Genomic DNA, 24,817 nt, shown 5'->3' on the forward strand with positions numbered 1-24,817 from the left:
GCCATATAATTTGGTTCTTGATACCAAAATTATGGTTTTGTCTAGCAGAACTGTCGTTGCCATACAATATTGTAGTTGCAGCAGATTTTTTTTCTCCGTGATATAACGATTTACATATCAAGTCAGTCTATTATTCCACTAAATCTATGTGTTTCTTTAAGTGAAATTTCATGAACATAGAATAGTAGGTTTAAAGGATTCGAAAATTTCTTAGACACTTCCAAAAGGTTTAACTAGTTAGAAAGAGGATAGACGATATACTTATACATATAGCGAAAAAGGTGAAGAAATGACAATAAATTGCGACAATAATTCGAATGACAATAGCCACAAAGTGTTTGTAGCTTGTACTGACATCCAGCCAAAAGTTAAGTTAAAATGTAAGTATCCTTGGAAACTCGGAAAAAAAGGCAAATGTTTTTGACGATCTAATCAATTTGGAGATGAATTCTGACTTTAACTCTCAAGAACCGAACAACCATCACAGAAACTCAGTGAAAACATGTGTAATTTAGATAGTTAAGAACAGATCCAAAGTTTGACTAACGATTAACCCCGTTTAGCAGTAAAATGGTAATTGATTCCACGGAAAAAAAACTTTTTGTTGTCTTTCTGCACAAAGTTTCTGTTAAAAATCTGAACACCCTAGCTAATTGGGAAGTGGTAAAAGCTGATTTAAAATAAATTTCATTTAAGGATACTTTCTAATTGCAGTGTTCAAGAAATGATTGGAACTTTTATCGTCAACTGGAATAAAGATCCAATTGAAGCTAGACAGAATTCGCAATGACAATAAATTAACCATTGAGGATTATTTCTAATTGTAATAGTCAGAAAACAATAAAGATAACCTTACAACTACCAATTAAAATTACCTAGCAATTTAGCGTACATGACATGTTGACATCTAGAATCACTAATCGAATTGAATCATTACATGCAACCATTAAATATGCATACATCTGTAAATAGTGAATGAAAATGAGATTCATGGAGTTAAATTCCTTTAAAATATAGATAATATAAGCAAATTTTACATTTTCTAACTCCCCTGAGTTATATTAGGCAACAACTTCATTTCTAAGATTCTGATTTAATTATCAAGTTCGTCTATTATGTCCCTAAACCCCGTGATCCTTCAAATGAACTTTCATAAACGCAGAAGAGTTAGGCTTATAATATCTCGTGAATTCGAAAATTCCATTTGCACTTGTATACGGAAAGGAAGTAAAATCTGATGTATCTACCGCAATAATTTACATAAAGTTTCACTGCTATGAATAGTGCATCTGAGAAAGCGACGACTGGAAACTGACTAAAAGCTCAAAGGCTGTATTTTAAACCTAGTTTACACCAGTCTAAATAAGGAAGTGCTGCATTTAGATATATTTAACTTTTCTACTTTTAGCCTGTGAAAGTAATTAAAAATATTTCCGCGGGAAGACAGTTGTTAATTGCCTTCTATCCCACAAATTAGCGAAGGAAACTGGAAAATCACAGTGTGGAAAATGTCTTGCGCATTTAATGAGATCTGCTTTTATTTCGTTCTTTTGAAGCTTTGGAAATGAAATAAAGCGATAAATTACATATATTTCACTGTAAAGAAATTCAATTTACAGAAAGTGAAGACGCAAGCATTTACTATTTGCTTATTAGCATAAAGGGATGAGAATAAGCAAACTTTAAATGATAAGTGTAAATGAACTTTTTATTAGGAATTAATTTCTGTTTTTAATTCGTTTTCTGATAAAACACCAGCTATTGTAAAAAAGTTCATTTTTAGCACCAAAAAACATAGGCTATAAATACAAATTTTTGAAATATTCGCTTCTAAGTTTTTCAATAAGCAGATCTTAACAGTATACAAAATCTGTACTTAGTATTTTAAACAATCATCAATAACATTAAAATGTGTACTGTACCTTAGTACAGCATATTAACATTAGAAAATTTAGAAAATTATTTAAAGAAATGTGCAAAAATAAAGGAAAAGTATTGAAATATTTTATTAAAAAAATTTACGGTATGCTACATTTATTTACGTCACACTAGAGCTGCTTTTTGGGCTATTGGCGACAGACTGGAAAACATCCTTGAAGATGATCCAGATACAACATACATACGTCACATCCCGTTTTACAGGCAGGACACATTTACGCACCATCCATCCACTGATTGTAATTTTGACCTGAACCCGTAACTGACTTGAAACTGTAATTTTGACTTTACGACCCCGACAAATTTAGCATGCACTACTCACTAATTTGTACACGGGCAGTTTTCTGCCGATGGGGATTGAACTCAAGACCTCTCAGATATAGACCCAACACCTTACCAGCCAAGCTATCCTAGCCCACAAAAAAAATTATTAGACCTTAATAATTATGTTTTTTGTAACATTCACAATATTTAAATAAATGTTTAGGGATGTTCTCGACTGCATAAAACATTGTTTCAAGTATTTCATTGTTGTCAGACATTTGCGTAGTTATAAGTAGTTATACGCATATTACGAACAAAAAAAGATTTCTGATAAAATTACAGTACTGCATGATAGAGACAATTTTGGTTCAAAAAAACATAATTCTGGTCAATAAAGCCTATACCGTATTAAATCATTTATTTTGTAATTTACTGGTTCTCAATATTATAGTTCTTATTAACACAAGTAAAAGTTACGAAACTTACATATAAATTTAATTGAATCGATGCTTTAAGGCATCATTTTAAGGCATCATGATAAAATTACCAAATTTAATCCTATTTATCAAATTTTATCACAAATTATAAAACTATTTTTTATTGTTAATTTTGCCAAAACCTTTACCAAAATGATCCGAAAAAATTACCGAGCTTTTTGGTGTTCCCATAGAACTAGAAATACAGTACGTTTTACCATATTGTGATAGTTTTTACCATATTTTTTTTTCTCAGTATAGCTTGTGGTCTTAGGCCTCTCTTCTATTATATTTAAAATGAAAAATAATAAAGAATTTAATGACTCATGCATAAACTTAACTACTACTCTTGTGTTAGTTAACAACACTAACTATGCTAGATAATTTTCTTCTTAGCTTTAATATTCTGATTTTTTGTTCTTTTTCTGAAAAACAACCAAAGAGCAGTCTTATCCTCTAAAACCCATTGTTTTCTGAAATATATGTAGTTTAATAAAAAAAAATAACGAAAACCTAAGCAGCAAACGGTTGAAAACAATGCTTTTGAATTTTTAACAAATCTCGCAATGTTAATTTTTGTGTTCATGACATGAGGTAGTGGTCCGATCAAAGCAATATCCTGTCCACCTCCTTAAAACTAAATTTTGATGCTACTTCTGAGGGCAGGTAAGACCTTTTTGATACGTATTTCATAGCCTTTCTTTATTCTCACAAACTGCTACAAAATGCCTGACCAACTTAATGAGTGAAACACATTTTGAATTTTAAGAAAAATTTGAAATGCTTTTCATGTAAAATCCTTTGTAGAAGATTTTGTGTAGCAACATCATATAAAATATGAATTTTATTCCAAAAAATATGAAATCGAATTTTTTAAAGCATGAATTTTTAGCGTCAAGATGAAAACCCATGTCTGTGAAATTCACCTCTGCAGTTGATAGGAATCAAAGTGCCACCAGATTCAGCATCTGGTTCAAACAACATGCTTCTCTATAGATTCCAAGGAAGGGAGTGACAGCAGAGTTCTCGAGTTCACATCTTTGTTCCGCTTCAAAAACTTCTCGCTGCGGGAAGCAAAAGACACTTTTCGCTTGCGAGGCGTTATGAACTTGTATATCCACCTAGATAGAAAAGGATTTTAGTGAATGAACTTCACAAGAGTTTTGACATTTTATGTGATAGACAACTATTTTTTGAGGTCAATATTTGAAATTTAGTACTGTTGACAAAGGCTACTTTAACCAATTTTTTTGCAATTCTTGTGAAATTTAGTACACTAATATTTGTGATCTGTTTTTCAGATTATTATTTGTCACAAATGTATGTTTCAAATAACAATAATATCATTAAATAAACTGTCACCTTTTACCTGCTGTCTTTAAAAAATTTTATTAGAAAATCTTGCACACATTTTTAGATATATAAAATGAATTTTGTATCTAGAAAACTAACTAGGACACTAAAAAAACTCCATTTTTATAAGTTATACCAAACATTTTATTTTAATTTTACTTTTACGAGCAAAACCACTTAATTTTTTTAAAATTATTTTATCGATTATTTAATTATTTTACTGAGCTCACGGTCAAAATTTGCAACTGTTTGTGAAGGTTTGAGCAAAAGTAACTTTGAACTTTGAAAACATGTGCCTTACCGCTAACTTCAAAAATAATTAAAAATATTTTTAAGCAATAACTTTTCGTGTTCTTTACATATATTCTGATAATGTTTTTGCACTCTTTTTAATTTTTACTCTCCTAGTACAGATTGTACAGTTAAAAGCTTAGAAAGTTTTTTTTTTAAATTTAATGCAATGTTTTCCAAAAATAGAAAAGTTTCCTAAATCGTACCTCTTTCAAATTGTAGCACCTGTGATATTAAACGAACCATTACATAGAGAACGCTCTAGCGGAAAAAATAAGAATCTTTTTCACATAAGAATTCATGCATAATAAGTTAAGGTTAAGTATAAGTTATGGCTAAGTTATAGTTCTTCCTTAACCCAGAGATACATTTGTTATGAGTGTGTATTTTTGTTTCTAAATTATATTTGTAAGACTTTAAAGTGTAATTTTTCTTAATTAAATAAATTGTCAATTTTTTTTATTGACAGCTGAAGTAACACAATAGAATCATCTACAAATATGATAAAAGAAGCTTTTTATTTCTAAACAAAGATGATTTTGAATAGGCCTGAAAGCATTACAATTAAAAAGATATCATTTTATCCTTACAATTAATTATTTTTTAGTTGTAAATCTATCTTAAATACAATGCAATATTTTTGAATATTACCAAAAGAGTTAAATACTTCAAACAATGTTTTTATTTCATATCTTATTAAAAAAAGGAAGGAGAATATAAATATTTTAAGAAAGGCACCAGTACGAGATTTGCCATATATCCTTCTTTCCGTAGATACAGCTCTGAATATAGTTATTAAAAAAATGTTAAAGTTCTGATTTAATATAGAATTTTAAATATTTAATTAATTCAATTTACGATGTCAATACGAATTTAACCAATTTTTTGTAGAAGAAAAATTAGTTTTAATGTAAAGATAATGCGTAATTTTATAGTTAAAAATCTAATAACTAAGTTTTTAGCTAAGCCTAATTTAATTCTAACAATATTGCTTATGTATGTCAGATTCTCTAATTTGAAAAGTTTATTTCAGACTCTACGTAAAACTAACCGAGGTTTTCGAAACGTATTCAATTCTATTTATTTTAAAGGAGCATAAAAATAAAAGGCATTATTTAAAATAAAGTTTCTCATGATATTCGATTTTAAAACTGAGTTTTCAAACACTCGATAAAACCGATAACTGGCAATTTAACATCTTCTTGTAAACCCACAATGTCATTTGATTTAAAAGAAGAAAATGTATCATTATGTCCTGCAGTGTTTCAGTAAAATTGCTATTCGAATTGCCGATTTTTATTTCGTTTTGTTTAATTTTATGTTTTAAAATTCAAAATTCTAAAAAAAGCTTAGAAAATATCAGTCCCAAAATAGGATATTACTCTATGTTATTGTCAATTGATAGTCAACTGACAAAAAATTAAAGCTAAGAAAGAGTTTGTATCGTTGTATTGTCTGTTTATATTCCAGTTTTAAAATGTTTTAAATTTTGCTTTGAAAGCTTCTACCTACTTTAAATCAAAACTAGTGTAATAAAGCATAAGAAAATGCATTATTAATATTTTATATGAATAAGCAACAATTTGCAGCTAAAACTTTTAAATAAATAACTAGTAAATTATTCAAGTTTTTTACATATTCTAATTTTCTGAAGCATTGCAGGATATTTATCTAGGAAAGAATCTAGGATATTTTTCTCCACTTTCTCAAATTAATTGATGACTAAACGCCAACACAAAATTTTTTAATGATTCTTTTTCTATTTTCAATAATTTAGTTTTATTTGTTTAAAGTACTTAACAAACATATTTTGAATATGGTTTACCATATAAGTTAGAATTAACATTTATTTACAAAATTTCCAGCCCGTTATTTTCAAAATGGTTACTTCATATTTCTTACAATCTGCGGAATGTATTTTAACTTAAGCATGAATTATATAAAACCGTAAAAATCTTTCTAAAATATTAAAATATACATAAGATGCTAAACAGTTTTCTAGGCACTTTCATAATTAGTTGTAAAATACGAAATAATCCTCAAAAAATGTATTTCTATAATTAGAACTCTTTTAGAATACATCTTATCAAAAAATGGTTTCGAAAGAAATTTTTTTTGTTAATAGCCGTGCCATTCCCGAAACTTACATTAAACTCATTAAAGTTCTAAGAAATGTGTACTACAAGAGCTCATTAAAATGGAACTTTCTATTCTTTAGCATCCCTCATTCCATTAATATGATTTTATTCTTACTCATTGCAACACAAAAATAAACATCGTTGGGCAACGACGCGGAAGACAATATCATGGACTGATTCCTTTCTCCTCCATTAGATCCTGAATCCATTACATAAATTATATAGGAAAGGAAGTAAAGAAAAACAATCGAAAGCCCAGTAATAAAAATCTTCTCGTTTAACACTTTTCCTTGAAATGACCGCTTACTAAAAATCATTTGTTGGATTCCTCCAGTGTCCCCTTCCTCCCCGCACCCTCTGCTTCTCATTGAAGAATAAAGAAGAAGTACATAATGCATTAGCCATTCTTTCGAAGCTTGCTGCTATTCTACGCAGCAGGCATGGAACACTGTGCTTAGTGCGTTGTGCTAATGGTACCCGTAATGACACTGTTGATGAAATTCTCAAGGGTTGGGAAGAACCGTCTGAGAACTTGGAAGACACTTTATTTTGGAAGACTGAAAGCTTCTGGAGCGGATCTAGACAAAAGGATGAGAAAAATGAGTCTTTCGACCCTCCCCTTGTCGGACACCCCCATACCTTTTATTTGTCGTTCATCGATTGGAGGATTGGTGGAGAGATATCGATTTGAATTGGATGCAGGTTTGAGCGGGAATTAGACGCTTGTTTAGATGCTGAGAAGTGTATTAGAAAGTAATTTGTAGATGAGTGTGGATAAATTTAGTGGTTTGTGACCTTAAATTGTTGAAGTAACATTGATTATAGTTGTCGCGTCTAATTGGTTTCCTTTAAAATTTATTTGGTGCTGAGCAAGCTCTGGGATTCGTGCTCTTGAAATTGTTACAACATTTTACAAAATAGAATTAATTTTAATCTTTCGCAAGATAATTATACATATTAAAGCGTTTTATAAATCACTGCCTAATGATATTTTCACAATCTTGAAAAATTCTATAAAATAATTTGCTCTAGACAAAAAGAACTATGCATTCACATTATGTGATCTTAAACTCAGCTACTTGAAAAGACATTATAATAGAAATATTCTTACTGGCAGTTATTAAATTTATTTAAAGCTGTAACAGTATATAATTTTTTTTGAACGCTGATTTAACCGAAAACTAGACGCCTGTTTGGAGGCTAAAATGTGTACTAGAAAGTATTGTAATTTTTAACTGTGTATAAATTTATTAGTTTGTGATCTCTGCACTGTCGAACTAACAGTTTCCACCGTTAATTGGATTCCTTTAAAATTAATTTGGTGTCAAATAATTTCTAGGATTCACGCTTTTGAAATTGATAAAAGTTTCTATACTACGGAATAAACATTAATCTCTCATTAATGAATGCACATTGAACCATTTTATGAACTACTGACGAATGATATTTTCACATTCTTGAAAAATACAATAAAGTAATTTGTTTAATACTAAAATAAGATACGTTCAAACCATGTAAACGAGTAAAAGATTACTAGCTCAGCTATTTTAAAGGAACAATAATTAAATTTACTCAAATCTGCAAAAGTTTATAATTTTATTGAACCCAAGTTTGAGAAAGAATTAAATACTTGTTTGGATGCTGAAAAGTGTATAAAAAAGAAATTTGGAGTTGAGTATAAACGAATTTTCTGGTTAGCCATCGTACATTGTTAAAGCAACATTGATTAAATTTGTCGTCTCTAATTAGTTTCTTTTTAAATGTATTTGGATACTACAAAAATTACTCAATTTATTCTCAGGAAATTTAGAAACTTTTCTACCAAACGGAATCAGCTTGAAACATGTATTTAAAAATACATAAACAAGAGTCATTTTAAGTAAGCTACAAACTATCGGTATATTGGAAATTTTGATAAAATTCTATAACAGAAAATTAACTCAGGTATAAAATAATCATCAATGGACAAGTTTCATCTTTTTTAACATTACATTAAAGTAACATTTATTAAAGTAACATTTATTAAAGTAACATTTAATAAAGTAACATTTATTAAAGTAACTTTTGTTAAAGTAATCGCAATTATTTTTTTTTAAATTTATTTGGATGCTAACGTAAGTCGTAGGTTAATAAGTTTTTATCAAACGGAATCAGCCTAAACTTCAAATTAAAAAAATAGGAAAAAAATAATAATAGGAAAAAATGAAAAATCCCATTTTTAATTGGACTAAAAAAGAAAATAATTCAATTTTTGTAATTAAATGTTACCTATTAAAGCAACATTTATTAAAGTAACATTTAAAGTAACTTTTACTAAAGTAATCGCCATTATTTTTTTTAAATTTATTTGGATGCTGACGTAATTCGTAGGTTAATAAGTTTTTATCAAACGGTATCAGCCTAAACTTCAAATTAAAAACAAAATAGGAAAAAATGAAAATTCCCATTTTTATTTGGACTAAAAAAGAAAATAATTCTATTTTTGTAACACCTGTAACCAAAAAAAGTAGTGTGATACAAAAATTCATTTTTGAATGATATCTGTTCTTTTTATTTTCTATAAATAACATTTCGGAGTTCATTTGCCGATACCTTTTGCACCAGCATTTATAAATATTTTTGAAGAACAAAAAATAAATTCCTTTAGTGAAAATATTTTTAGGCTTCAGAAGACATTCAAAAGTTTCATCTCTCAAGTTATACTTATATATGATTTTTTTAAAAAAAAATATGAATATGAAGAATGATTTTTTTTCATTCAATAAGTTTGTCAACTTAATTTCCATATGAATGTACGTTTGTTTGTTCGTTTATTTATTTGTTTTATTTTTGTGAAACATAACTTGTTCAAGTTTTTTTCCAATATGTATTCGAAGCACGCAAATAAATATGTAACTTTAGATAGCACGCAAGTAGGTCTTTTTCTAAACTTTCCAAAAAATGCATTTTCTAGTCTTATAATGCAAGTTCAAGTAATTGTTTTGCCATAGTATCCAATTTCAGAAATTTAGCAACAAATATCTACATAAATTGTTATCCCAAGTCTAAAATTCATGCAAATGAGTATTAAAATAACTTATATACTCAAGAAATTTAATTAAAAAATTATACAAGAATTATTTTCACAAAAAAAAACGCTTCAAGATGTGAAAAAAAAGTGCTTCACGAAAAAGCGAAAGTTTCATAAAAATCTTCAAAAAAATGTGTTTATTAAGGTGGGCAAAACGCTATAACGCTGAAAAGATGCCTTATGAAAAAGAGAAACTTAATATATGAATTTTTAAAATTGATTAATATTGTTCGTCCATCATTGCCCTTGAAATTATAAAATCCAAAAAGTGGAAAGATTTTTTCTAAAATTTTATAATACCACCCAAAATTGTACAATCGATATACTACAGTTTCTTATGCTTAGTCTATTATATGAAAAATGAAATAAGCAAAAATATCATTGTTTTTTTCAAAAAATAACGATCGTATGATGTGTTTGAATAACGCAAAAATATCACAATTTTGCTTTATAATGAATCAAATGAAATGAATAATGAATCCTCATAATGAATCAAAGAAGAAAATTATTTGACAGGGTTTGGAATGTCCCACAAATAGGACGGAATAAATTTCCTTCTGAACAAATTATCAAGACATGAATGTTTTTTTCCTTCGTTATTGTTTTTAATCACCCGGTGGCTCAGTGGTAGCGCTTCGCACTCTCGTGCCACAGATCCTGGGTTCGATACATGAGCCGGGCAAGGTTGACTCAGCTTTTCATCCCTTCAGTGGGTCGATGAATGAGTACCAAGCATGCTTGGGAGCTAAACACTGGGGTTTCCGCGTTCGGCTGACCGCCTAACCGGAACATCTGCTCCTGCCCCCCAGAGCCCAAGGTCTGGAAAACTGAGATGGGCACAGTAAGACTTGGCCCTCTATGGGCTGTCGAGCCACTGTGTTCAGTTTTAGGTATTGTTTTTAACAAAAAATTATATTCTCTATCGGAACAAATAGCAAATACATTAATTTTTCTAAAGTTGTCAGAGAAGATACATAAGCGGAAGCATTTGACTTTTTTTAAAACTCACTTTCTCAAGAACTATTCATACGGTCCTGTTCAAATTTTGTGCTTTGCCGTGAAAATCATATTCTTTGAACTGTGAGAAATAAAATATTTCACATTATTTAAAAGTTTTCCGACTGTAGTTGAAATAAAATAATAAATATTTAATAAAAGTTTTTTTTTAGATAAAACTATCTTTAATTAAACTAATTTTATAATTGGGTGAGAAAACTTTTTAACTCGCTTAACAAGTTCTGGAGATAGGAAGAAATACGCTTAATGTAAAGTTAACAATAAAGAATCCAAAATTTGGACAGTTCTATTGGGACCATATTTCCCAGATTGCGGCTAATCCAAATCAGTCGAAGGAGAGGTACGTTTATTCAGAGAAAGTACGTCTCTGTGTCTATTTCCGTAACTTAAAATATCATCTGCACAATCATTTAGAATGTTTGAAGTCACCCTCGTGAACAACTAACTGAACCCAGTAAGTAAAGATTCGATTATTAGATCAAATGTTATTCAGGATAATCCGTTTTTGTTTCTTTTTCGACAAACTGTAAAACAAAGCATATATCTCTACAGTGTCTAATTACAGGGTTGCTTAGCTAATAACAATCATAATTTCTAGGAAGTCGTAAAATTTTGATCATTGATCTTTCTTTCTTTAAGTTTCCGTTCCGTAGTTCCTTAAGTTTTCTAGTTCAACACATTCCTCAAATATGGAAACTTTTTGATGCATATTTTTTTGAATTAATGAAGGATACTAATGGTGAAAGTCCAAAGTTGTTCATAATGTTTCGCTACATTTTTTTACTTTCAGCCCACTGGGCACTGTAAAATAAACGAATCAAATGACTGTAAAAAGAGCTGGTACCCTAAATCCATAAAACCCCCTTTACCATAAAATCCAAAATTTTGTACTGACATTTTTACAGTAATATTTATTAATAGTAGTGATTTAGTGATTTTTCAGTAAGTATTACTGTAAAAATTGGGGTACATTAGATATTTTGTTTCATAAAAATTTGCTGTAAAAATGAATTTTACAGATAATGTACTCAAAGGGCCATAATTTTACCGTAATTTGATACGGAAATTTTTACAGTATATGTCATTAGTAAACTGATTGTTCTTTCTTATGTTGAAATGCTCTTGTATGAATTATTTTAAGATGAATGACCTATTTTTTTCAAGTTCTCAAAAGCATTGAACTACTTTACAACTCTATTGGCTGCAGTTAGACATTCAGAAAGCGGCAGACAGGCCAAGAATCATTAGGCTCATTTAATTGAAATTGCCTACTCATACGAATCAGGGAATAATTTTTATTTTACAAGTACAATTTACAGCTATTTACAAGCAGAGACATGAATTTAAGTAGCTCTTAATTCAAACGCGTGTAGTTTCTTCAAAAAAATTGTCTTCATGACAATTGTACAAATTTTTGATTTCAGAATCTGATTTATAATGAACTGTAATTAGGTAGTTCAACTGATCTGCAGTTCATTAGTCTAGGGTTAGGTGCTTTGTTGTACAAGTATTTTATTATCTCTTTTACTGCCCCGGCACCTTATGTAAATTTTACTGGCTTGTGATATGTCTCAATTTGAATCTGTCTTTGAAGCAGAATGGAAAAATTATTCATGTATTGAAAATAAAATATTATAAATTCGCGTATCGGAAGAACATTCTCTCGAGGACAAACTGCAAGGAATTCTCAAACCTGTCGTTCAATTCAAATATTTTTTGTTTCATTGAGCTGCTATTATTTGCTGAATTGTATTGTTAATAAACGATACTATTCTGCCGAGAGGGAGATTGAGTAATCGGTATAATTAAATTAAAAATGTCTTAACATATTTTTGTTTTTTAAACTATAACTTAAGCATGAGAAACTACAGCTTTCCGATTGTACAGAGATATGAAAAATGTTCAATTTTGTCAATTTTTACAAATTTCAAGTGTGATGTGATATTGGAAGTTATCAACTGATTGCAATAATTTCAAATATTAATTTTCCACTTTTTACATAGGGCATCTTTTCTGCACCACAGCGCTTTGAAATAAAAACCAAAAGAGATATATTTATAAACCAGTAAACGTGATATAAAAAGTGGTCTCGTGTGTTTTATACTTCAAATTAAATTTCTATTTTTCCTTAATGTGCACAAAAAGTACATCAAGTGAACGATTTATTAATGTAAAACTTTGGTGAAATGTAAAAAGAAAAATATCCAAGAATGTAATTAAAATGATTTGTATAATTTTAAACGAACATAAAAAAATAATAAAAATAAATATTATCTACGCGGTAGTAAGATAGAGCCAAAAATATTCAGTTAAATTAAATGAGCAAAAAAATTTTCTATAACTGATTTACGTACTACCAAACTATAATAAATCTTACGAGGGATATAATTTGAAGAAAAGTTCTCTTTTTAGTCATACACTTTAATTAAAAGTCACATGAAGAAAAAAAAGTTGGAAATATTTTAGTTTATCATTCATTTATATGATGACACTTTGTTTAAAATTCAATTTAATTTTGCTTTTCAAGCGAAGATCCAAAATGCGATCGTTAATCAAGAAAAAACTAGATGAAATAATTGATCGCCGTGGTTTGGAAAACAATGCCTTATATTCAGAGCCTTATATAGAGAGTCAAGAAAATAATTATTAAATGCTCTGATTTTATGTAAGAGGAATGAAAAAAAATTCTGTTTTAAAGCGTAATCTTCGATTTCCTTTTCATAATAGTGAATCTCCGCATAAAGTTCAGTTAGCTTAGGGAGAATTCTATTTCAACTATAATTTAAAAACACAAGAAGAACATGAAAATAAACACAAAAAGGAAAGCAGAATTTTAAATAAAAGGAGAAAAAATAGTAAAAATTTGAAAATATAATTAATAATTTAAAAAAATTAGCTACGAAAAAATATAATCTTGTCATCACCTCATTCGATTATATCTGCAAAACTAGTGCTTTCAAATACTGCACAAATATAGCTAAATCAAAATATATCAATGCAATACCAATAGAATAGCATGAGGAGCTCCTAAAGAAGGGAGAAACCGATTCGTAAACATATTTTTATAAAATAAAAATATCCCAAAAATTTAAGCAAAAATTTAAAAATGAATCACATATCGGAACATGTAAAGCTAGTAAAGAGAAAGATGACATGTACTTACAAGTAACTAACTGACATGATTTAGAAATAATACTAAAGAAAATCTCACTTGAATACTTAGAAAATCTTAAATCTCACATTTTCTTTGAAATTTTATAATGAATAATNTATATATATATTTATATATATGTATATACAACAAAATAAATAAATGCAATTTATGCGAGAGGCAATAATTTTTCCCCACTATTCTTGCTTTTAGTTCACAGCCGTTCCGACAGATGGCGTGGTAATTCTTTCGATTGCTTTTATCGTTTTGTTTATAATAGTAGGTTCGAGTCTACTGCATTCTCATTTAATAATTATCTGTCTAAATTGTTTCCAGATCATTAATTCTCTTTTTATCTCAATTGTAAGATTGTAAGTTACCCACATAAAGTCACCACATGTGCTAGTAATAAAACTTTTTAAAAATAATGCACTCTATTTTACCCTCTTCTCAAAAAAGTTCAACATTGCTGGATTGCATGAACGAAAATTATATCTCATTAAGTCAAATTCTCACTTTTTATGTTCCTTTAGATAATGAAATGACTCTCTTCTTGATGACAATATGCTTTCTGAAACTGTGGAATGTCAAATTAAAGTTTCACATTTTTGGTTTCTTTCACCGAACTCTAAAGACAGCTTGATTACTTTGGAAGAAATTTTCAAATCCGATTTTTTTTTATTATTTTTTTTCAAATCTGATGGTAAAAATGAGTCCAAAATTGTACTTACTTTCATGGTTTTTAGAACTATATTAAAAGATAATTCATGCTGTTTAAATTAAAAATAAGAAAAGCCCTTTTTCAAAAAAAAAAATATATATACTAATAATAATAAAAAAAAATAATTTACGCGAGAGGCCATAAATTGCTTTTATCGCTGCATTTTTACCGTTTTGCTTATGATATTAGATTCGAGTTAACGTGACTCTTTACGATAAAGAGTTAGCTTACAGAATATCTTTTGATTAGCAGCTGTTGACGGACATTTTAATATTTTTTAAAGTGAAGTTCATTCATTAAAAAAGTTTAAATTCTTCTAAAAAAATTTTTTTAAAGTAATTTTTTTTAATTTGGATACCATCTTCAACTTCATCTGTCGAACTGAACTATATCCAGAAATTTTGGAAAGAAACTTATCTATTGTCATATGTTTTAGCAACAAGAATTATTTTTTTAACTTCTACCATTTTGCTTTTATTAATATTTAAAAACCACCATCTTGATTTAGAACAGCCTTTAAGTAAACACGATCATATTGTGGCGTCATCAAAGACTCATCACATCGAACGTCACACAGAACGTCATCTTCATTAAAATGCAACGCGGCTGGAAGAAACCGATCTCTCAAGATGCAAATCAGCTTTCCCGGACTGCGCGCGCCTACACTCAAGAAGGATAGAAACCAGCTCACCGTCGATCAGTATGCCACTTCGACTTCAGCTCTCACCCAGATATGTGTGCAGGACCTAAGCCAACTAGTCCCGAATTACTGATGTCTTTCCACTTACTCTGATGATAGACTTTATTTTGTAAAACTCTTTTTTAGTATTTTAGTTGTTTATGAAGGAAATAAACCAAGTTATAGTTATAAAATGTCTGGTATCTTCTACATCCTTCCAAACACTAAGATATAATAGTTATTTTTTCTGACCTAGATATAAACTAAACTCATTTTGAAAGTGTTTAATCCTCAAAGCTCTTAGTAAAAAGCTTATTTAAAAGATTGAAAGATTGACTAGTACACAAAGCACAACAAAAATGCATATTTTTAATAATTTTATTTGACTTCCAAAAATATCCTAATTAGATAAGGTATACTTCGTCTTACATGACAAATCAATTTGTATTTTATTTCTATATTTTACTTTATTTGTATATTTTTGTATTTTATTTATTTTGATCATGTCTTATGTAAACAACTTAGATGTTTTATGACCTAGATAGTATAAATTAAAATCACTTTGTATCCCTTTGTACTTTAAAATCACCACAGTTTACTCCTCAAAACACAAAGTAAAAAACTTGTCTAAGAGATTAAAATGAACGTAACTAATACACAAAATACAAAGAAAATCTTCTTTTTAATCATTTTATTTGACTTCCCAAAACATCCTAATTAGATGAGGTATACTTCGTTCTACATGACAAATCAAAACAACGTGAATAAAGCACTTTGATTCACGTTGCATTTTATTGTGTATTTTTTTTTGTATTTTATTTCTATTTTTTTTTATTTGTGTACTTTTGTATTTTATTTATTTTGAGCATGCTTTAAGTAAACAACCTAGATGTTTTCTGACCTATATAGTGTAAATTAAAATCACTATGTAGGTGTTTACTCCTCAAAACACAAAGTAAAAAACTTGTCTAAAAGATTAAAATGAACGTAACTAATACCCAGAATGCACAAAAAAATCTTCCTTTTAATAATTTTATTTGCCTTACCAGATCATTTTAATAAGCTAAGCTATATTTTGTGCTGCATATAAGGAAAAAAACGGAAATGAAGAACTTCTATTTACATTGCATTTCAGCTTCAAATTGTTCTTATTTTTTGTATTTTATTTATTCAAAACGTAATATAGTTTTTATTTCTGACCAAGATATAAACAAAATTTTTTTTGTAAGTGCCTACTCTTCAAAACACAAGGGAAGAAACTTGACCTAAGAAATTTAAATAAATATAATTAGTACACAAGATGCGAAAAAAAAAATTTTAATAATTTTATTTGTTTTCCCTAAACATCCAAATAAATGTGAGGTATACTCCGCGCTACGTATATTAAAACAGAACAACGTGAATAAAACACTTTTTTTATTTGTGCTTCATTTACGTTATTCTACTTGATTATTCCCAAAACATGTTTTCAGTAGGATGCTTTCAACTTAACTATCATAACCTTTCTGAATTCTCATATTGTTGTTCATTATAGATCAAACGTTTACATTTGAAGTAGTAGGTTTAACCTATTTACTTCCCTATATGCTTAAAAATTGATCACGTGCAACTAATTTGTGAACTTATGAAAACCGGTATTTCCTTTAAAGTTTAGCAAACATTTTCTACGTGTTTAAATTACAATTTACATACGCCTACTGTGTTTGAATTTGGGTTCTGTTTCTAAGTTTACCCAATGATATTTCAGTCTTTTAAAGTACTTAAAGTTTGATTATTAATTCGAACTTGCCTCTAAAATGCGTTGGTATGCACTGAATTACTTAAAGTTAAATGTGTACGAAATATACATTCTAATTAAGATGAATTACTAGAGTACGAAATGTAAGTTAATTTTAATTTCGGTCATGAATTTTATCTGGCTGTCGCCTTGTTGAAAGTGAAAGATTATTCAGGTGGAACGAAGTCTTGGTGGACCACAATTTATTCATTTTAACTTTCACGTTTATTTTAATTTCCGGTAATTAAAGATTGCAGAAAGTATAATTTGCATACTACGAACAGAATACTTTTAGTAGAAACAAATCATGAATATAAATTAGAAATTATTTTTTAACACTAACCTACTTTAAATTTTGCATTTCTAAAAAGGAAAATATTCGCAATTTGTATTTCTACTTGAATTCAAATTTTAGTTTAAAGAATGTGTACAAAAACATTTTTATTTATTCTGTACTTCAATATTTTTTGCAGCAATCAAAGAAATAATCAAAATATAGAAAATAATATTTACTTACATTCAGTTTGATATATTTTTATGAACTTCAAGGACGGAATTTCTTATTTTTATATTTGTGGATTACACTATTGTAGATAGGTTAAATCATTGTTATAGTACATTTAAAAAGCTTTTTTCATTGGACATTAAATATTTAGAATAATTCGATAAAGTTTTTATAAATCTAAAAAATTCAATTCCTTGATATAACTCTGCACAGCATTTGTTTAATTTTTTTTTAAAAATTAGAATTAAAAAGTATTGAACTGTTATTAAGGATGACACAAAATATATACGCATGTCAAATTATGCCACACTTTAATCCTCATATTGTATTTTTTTTAATTTACTGAAAAAAAATATTTGGTTTTAAAATTCCTGCAACCAAAACAATAGGTCAAATCCCCATGGGATTTGATAAAAGAACGTTTTTTAGCTAACAGCGGAAAAAGTTTTTAAGAAAATTAAACTTTGTATTTATATTATAATAATTTAAGATATTTTCAAACATGAATACTTTTGTTTTTAAAAAAATTGCTATTCGAAATTTACAAACACACTTTTTGGACAAAAGAATGCAAAAGAGTATATCTAGCTGGTCACAATTAACTAAGACCTATCAAACTTTCAGCCATTAAAGTTCATAGCTTTCTAATTAATTTCGCAGCATGACAAGTTCAAACTTCTAGATCTAGAATCCGACAAACGCAGCTCCTCTTATGGAACAAACCAACATTAGCGTTACATGGTGCACTGTAAAAAATTTTAATGCATTTTCCCAGCAAAAATGTAAAACATTTGAGTGTATTTAAACACCAAAAATGGAGGCAACTATTTTAAACTGAAGTAGTGCAATGAAACACTACAGACAATTTTTAAACGTGGTGTTTCCCTAAATAAAGAACCAAGGACAGTTCCTAGTGTATCGAAACACCAAAAATGCTCTTTTATACTCTACTTAAAGTAGCTGCTACCATTTTATGTGTTCAGTAACACTAAACTGTATCTTACAGTAAGATATAATACTCACAAGAGTCAGTAAATTTATATAGAGAATCATTAAATTAGAATTCATATATATACTGATTCTTACAATAAAATTAGTTTATTAATCAAAAATACTCGCAACATATAGAGAATATTACGATGTATTACAATTAGACTGAACAGAGCAGAAGCTGATAATAATTCAACTTCTAAAGTATTTAATGCAATTTATAGATATTTGAAAATTAAAATACAATAATCAATGCATACAACAAAGCACCATAATAAATTCGAACTAGGTAACTATACTAAACTCAAATTCAAGCATATAATTACATTAAGTGCGAGTTACCTTATCGTTCTGTTATTTTGTTTCGAACCATCATTATCTCCCCTGACTGTGGTTATTAACTAAATAATCTAAGCATTTTTATTTACATAAGGTATCAAATAATGAACATGGTTTTCATTATTTAAAATTTAATAATACCGTGTAACTAATTAGATTAAATACGAGTTTAATTAGCCTCATCGGTATATATTGTATTTTGTTTCGAACAGACATTATCTCTAAGAACTATTATTATTAACTAAATAATTTCATAATTTTTTTTATTTTCTTTAGAATCAAATAAAAAGCATGGTTTTAATTATTTAAAATTTAATAATAACATGTGTAATTAATTATATTAAAAACGAGTTTAATTAACCTCATCAATATACATTATATTTTGTTTCGAATAGACATTATCTCCAATAACTATTATTAACTAAATAACATGACAATTTTTTTATTTGCTTACGTATCAAATAAAAAACATGGTTTGATTTATTTAAAATTTAATAATACCACATAGAATTACATAAATAAAAGTTTAATTAACCTTATCGCTATTATATTTCATTTGTTTCGAACAGAAGACATTATCCAAGAACTATTGTTATTAACTAAATAATTTGCCCATTTTTTTATTCTCATAAGCATCAAATAAAAACATGGTTTTAATTATTTAAAATTTAATAATACCACATATATTTACATTAAATACAAATATAATTAACCTCATCTTTATTATATTTTATATTGTTTCGTACAGACATTTATCTCCAAGGACTATTATTATAAACTAACCTTTTTTTTTAATTTGAAATTTTTTTTATTTGCATCAGCATCAAAAAAAAAGTATGATTTGAATTATTTAAAATTCAAAAAAGCCACATAAAGTTACAATTTATCCGAGTATAACCTCATAGCTACTATAATTTATTTTATTTCAAGCAGGCTTTATCTCCAAGGATCACTATCTCTCGATTTTCATTAAATTTTATACTGAGAAACCACTCTTTCATGAGGTATATTTTGAACCTACTATACAGATCGTATTTTCCTTGAGTAAGAAAGGGGATTTAATTAATTAAGTGCAATTTTAAATTACCAATGCTTATCACAATTAATTTTGACTCATTAACTCCAGTTAAACTTTGTCAATTTGAGTAAAATTTACCAATTTGTAACGCCTTTACGTCGTTCCGATACATTCACCTTCTTTAGTAACAAGGAAAATCTTACTTTCACGCTAAATTCCGGTGAAACAATTAGACATTCTTAAAATTTATTCTTCTACTTTTCGAAAATTAGAGAGATATTTCACTTTACTCTGTTAATTCCGGACCTTTATTCATTTAGAAAATAATTGATTTAGGTATTAATATTAAGTAATCGCCAAAGTATCTGTCTTTCGTAATCAAGAGAGTCTTATTTTTATGCTAAATTAAGTGAAGCAATTAGACTTCCTTGAAATTTATTCCTCTATTTTTGAAAATTAGAGACATATTTTATTTTACTACTTAAAAACTATTTGATTTACGTATTTACTAGCATTAAGTTTCGATATAAGTATTTGTCTTGCGTAATAGATTAAAGTTTATTTTCATATTAAATTCAAAGAAACAATAAGGTATTCTTAACATTTCTCCCTTTATTTTATTATAGAGAAAAGTAATAAACATATCATTTACTCTGATTTATTCCGTGTTTTCGTTTAGAAATTGCTTTTAAGTATTAATAGGTGAGTATTGTTCTAAGTATTTGACAATAGAAAATATTGTGAATAACGAAATAAGTTAAAAATTAGTTTTATGATAAATTAAATTAAATTTTATGTCAAATTCTCGTTATTCTTGTTATGCTTACCTCTATATATTAAAATTAGAATTAGAGTTCAAATTAATTTACTTTTTTATTTAAGCTTCTTGTTCATTTGAAAAAATAGCTTACTATATTATTATTGAATAAAGAGACTTTAAATTTTGAGCCATTTGTTTTCATCAATACTTAATAATTTAATCTTATTTTTGACTAATACTTTATGTATATTTAGCTAATAATTGAAAAGCTCCACTCCAAAAAGACTCCTGATCAGAACTTTGAAACCGGTACTGTTTAACTGGTACTAGCTTACCTAAAAAGTGCAGTATCAGTACCGGCTACCAACCTGTTACCGGTACTCCCTTTAAAGCTGGTATTACATTAAAAGCAGTACTTTTATCTATAATGGGGAGTAAAGTTGCTGCAACCTTATAAAGTGCTAAATTTAGATGATATGTCTACGGTGATATGGTTCAACTTAGAACTCTATCAAGATTGCAACCAATTTAGACAATATATAGGTTTACGCACACTTCTAGAATTCTTATTCCAAAATTATGGTATAATAACCTGCAGCAATCTATCCATCCAACTAACCGTAAAATTTGCGGTAAAGAATATTTTTTACCTTCATGGTTTTGAAATCGTTTACAACAAGTATGGTTAAAAAACTATGAATACAAAACTATACTGTTTTTTTAACCATTTACGACTAGTGTCGTTTCAAATACCGTATATAAGAAATTTAACTGGACTGTTTGGACTGGACCTAACTGAAAAATTTAGCAGATTCATGGTGCTGTCATCTATGAATGAATGAGAGCATCGTATTCCAATAACCAATTGTCAAAAATTGGTGATTGCAGGACACTAGAAACTCTTCATGTGTTGAACGGAATGGACGAAGTATTCTAATAACAACACTGGGACTCGAATCCCTGTTCTATCGGTATGAGATCGACAGAATAACCTTCCCCACTATAACATGTACCCATTTGCAACGAACTTAGTGTGTTCATTAGGTCGGCCTAGTTAGTGCGATAAAACTCTGGTTGTTTGACCATATTAGGTGAAAGCAGTTAATAACCGGTTTCTCTCACAGTCAATAGTTTCAATGCTTTCGTATTTACTGTTATTTGACTGTTTTGTTTGAATATGGTAAAATAACAATTTTTTCCGAGAAACTTCTAAGAGTGCACTTCAAAACCCTTAACAGCCTATTGCTTACTTAAATTTACTCACTTCCAAGCTATTCCAATAATTGAGACGAGGGAAATAGATTCTTGTTTTTTTTTCGTGTTAACAAATTGTATAAATTAATCCTTTCATTAACGTTATTTATAGTGGACTGAAAATGCATGTACAATAACATTTAAGCTCAGATACTACGAAGTTATTCATTTAAAAATAGTATAACATACTATTTAAATCTTTGAAACATGCTTTAAACAGAACGACTTAATATAATGTATTTTTGTGGGTCAATGTTCAAAATTGTTCCATCCAAAAAATCTGTCAAAAAATCATGCAGAAAAAAAAGAGTTTATAAACTTCCAAATGTTATTTTTAATTTTATTGCTTCATATTCGTTAGAACATAAAACCAGTTTAATTTAAAATGGAAGCATTCGATAAAAGTTTCTTAACAATTAGAAAATGTTAAAAAAATCCTCTAAGTATCATTTACTATAAGTTCAAAAAAAAATCTGTTAAAATTACAGAACTGTATAGTAATGGAATTTTTGGTAAAAAAATAATAATTTCGGTTTAAAAAAACCACTCATTTGGTAAATTTTGCATGTATATGGTAACAATTTACCAGAAAGTTTAGTTTTCATAATAGTTGGGTTTTTTACCATACATTAGTAAAATATACAAATCTGTGTAAATTTAATCGAAGGAATGGTTTTTATGTCATGTTTTTAGGTGTCATGAAAAATTTACCGAATTTAATCTCACATTATCAAACCATATTTTATTCTTAATTTTCCAAATTCATAACCAAAACGCCTTCATAACCTTTTGATGTTGTCACAGAGCCAGGTTACTTAATACGGTTAATTTAAGCATATTTTGATATTTTTAAACACGCTTTTTTCTCTATGTAACACATTTAAGTAAAGTTATACATGCATGTGCGTTGAATGGAAATCCTTGAAATTTAGTAAATTGTTAAATGCTGTTTCTTTTCTTTTTATTCTTATAGAAAATTAATTCGAACATTTTATAGGAATTCGGTTCATATAGTAAAATTTTAAAATAAATTTCCAAATAATTTTCAGAAATCATCAAAAGTTAATTAATATTATAAATGTACTCAACATGTACTAAATTAGTGAAAATCAAATTTTAATTCTTATAATTTTTATCTGTTTTATGAATCATTTCTCTTACCTTTTTTTAGTTTTCAACACTGTCTTTTTATTAAGTAGCATATTTTATTCTTTAAAATAAAAATATTTATCCAATGTCAGACTTAAATTATGAAACTTAACTGTCTAAATTAAATGATTGATAATGACAAATTGTGCTTTAGGGAAGTTTGATGCTTTACTTTTTCGCAATTTTTATAAACATTTTTTTGCAACAATTTTTGTAAATATAAATGTTTGCATAATTTAAATTATTTCTGAAATTAAACTTCAGATTTATATAAATAATTCATATCAACCAACTCTAAATGTACTTTAGAATAAAATAAGAAAAGGAAAAGTATGCTAGATTTCTTATTTTATTTTTTCTTTGAAAAATATTATTTGAAAAGCATATTATTTAATTTTCTTTTTAACTACTTGAACAACTTAGAAATGATTAAACTTATACTTTACATTTAAGTAACAGAAAAAAAGTTTTTTTTGAGCAAAAGATATTTACATTGTAATCTAAAACTTTTTTAAAAAGACAAATCATTTCAGTATTTTTTTTAAAAGTTCTTTCAAAAAATACATAAAAGAAACATTTTTTTGAAAAGCGAGTCACCGATGCAACCGGAAACGGCAGCCAAATTGGTAAAATGGAAGCTTATTTTCTTTTCAAGAATAATTTACGACGACTGTGATATATCTTCCAAAAACGGAAACCCACTGCGTTAAATTACGAGTTGTGGTACGGCATTCGATTTAAATTGAATAAACACAGAATATAAACGATTTCTTGATCGATTTTGACAAATTTAATCGTACCCCTCTATCGTAACAAATTCAATTTCACTTTGAGTGCAAACTTCATGAGTTACTCGCGCCATTTTTTTCCCTTCCCTTTCTGACACTCGAATATTTTTGCTGATCTTCCATCCGCAAAGAACTTTGCCCAATTCCGTTGCGATTCTTTTTGAAACGAAATGAAATTTCAAATGAAAATGAAAACATGAATGAACGGAAATACTGGATGGTATTTCCGTTTCCTTGCGGCTACAGTAAAGCTTTAAATTTTGACAGGTCAGCAAAAAATAAAATAAAACAAATAAATAAAATCTCTTCCTTCTACTCACTTCGCCTCATCAGTATGAATAGGAGTTGGAGACTATAAAAGTAAATTTGTATGAAGAAATGAAATGATTGCTGTATATAAAAAGAAAATAAACTTTACAAGACTAGGGGAAAAAATGGCTTACGTTCAAGGAAACGCTTAAGGGTGGATTTTGGTAAAAGGAAGTTATATTTATTTTTAGAATCGTAAAGAATACGTTTCTAAAAATGTGATTAAATAACTTTTATTTCAAAATAAATCGAAATGCAGTATCATAGGCTCGTTGTATTAATAAAAATTTATTAGGAAATGATGAAATATTCCAACGATAGATAATATGAATTAGCAATAAAATCTTTCGTCAGATTACCGAAGTTTTTTAACAGGAAGTGAAAGGATCTATGGAAAACGCTTTCTTTTTAACAAAATAAATAAGAATAGAAATTTTTACAGATTTTCAAAACTTAATTATCTCCAAACTATTTTCTAAGTGTGCCTCTTTCACTTAACTCCGGATCCTAGCAAAGTAGCATTTTATCGAGAATTTAAAACTACACACATTTACACTATTGGCTAACTCTTTGTCTACTTTTGAAGGACTGTATTTTAACATCCATGGTAGATAAGCAACATAATTATTACCCCGGTTTGACGACGTGGACAATGCCTGAGATGGTTACCCAAGCAACAAACTTCCACATCCCATTAATGAGAATTTCCTTACTAACAACAGGTAAAACGAGCATACTTATAAACCTTGTTTACATCAAAACATGTTTAAAACTGATGTTTTTGAATAAGATATTCAAATTTACCACAGCTCTTTGGAGGTGAATCAAAT

General features: G+C 28.1%; 1 long non-coding RNA gene across 1 annotated transcript; it reads right to left on the reverse strand.

The window, feature by feature from the left end:
* Positions 1-3,504: 3,504 nt before the first annotated feature.
* LOC139426946 (uncharacterized) lies at positions 3,505-24,126 on the reverse strand. Its single transcript, XR_011638085.1, has 2 exons — positions 23,999-24,126; positions 3,505-3,799 (listed from the first exon to the last, which is right to left on the reverse strand). It is a non-coding gene; the product is annotated as an uncharacterized lncRNA (long non-coding RNA).
* Positions 24,127-24,817: the final 691 nt, after the last annotated feature.

The sequence above is a fragment of the Parasteatoda tepidariorum genome, chromosome 1, assembly GCF_043381705.1.
Source record: "Parasteatoda tepidariorum isolate YZ-2023 chromosome 1, CAS_Ptep_4.0, whole genome shotgun sequence".
Taxonomy (NCBI): domain Eukaryota; kingdom Metazoa; phylum Arthropoda; class Arachnida; order Araneae; family Theridiidae; genus Parasteatoda; species Parasteatoda tepidariorum.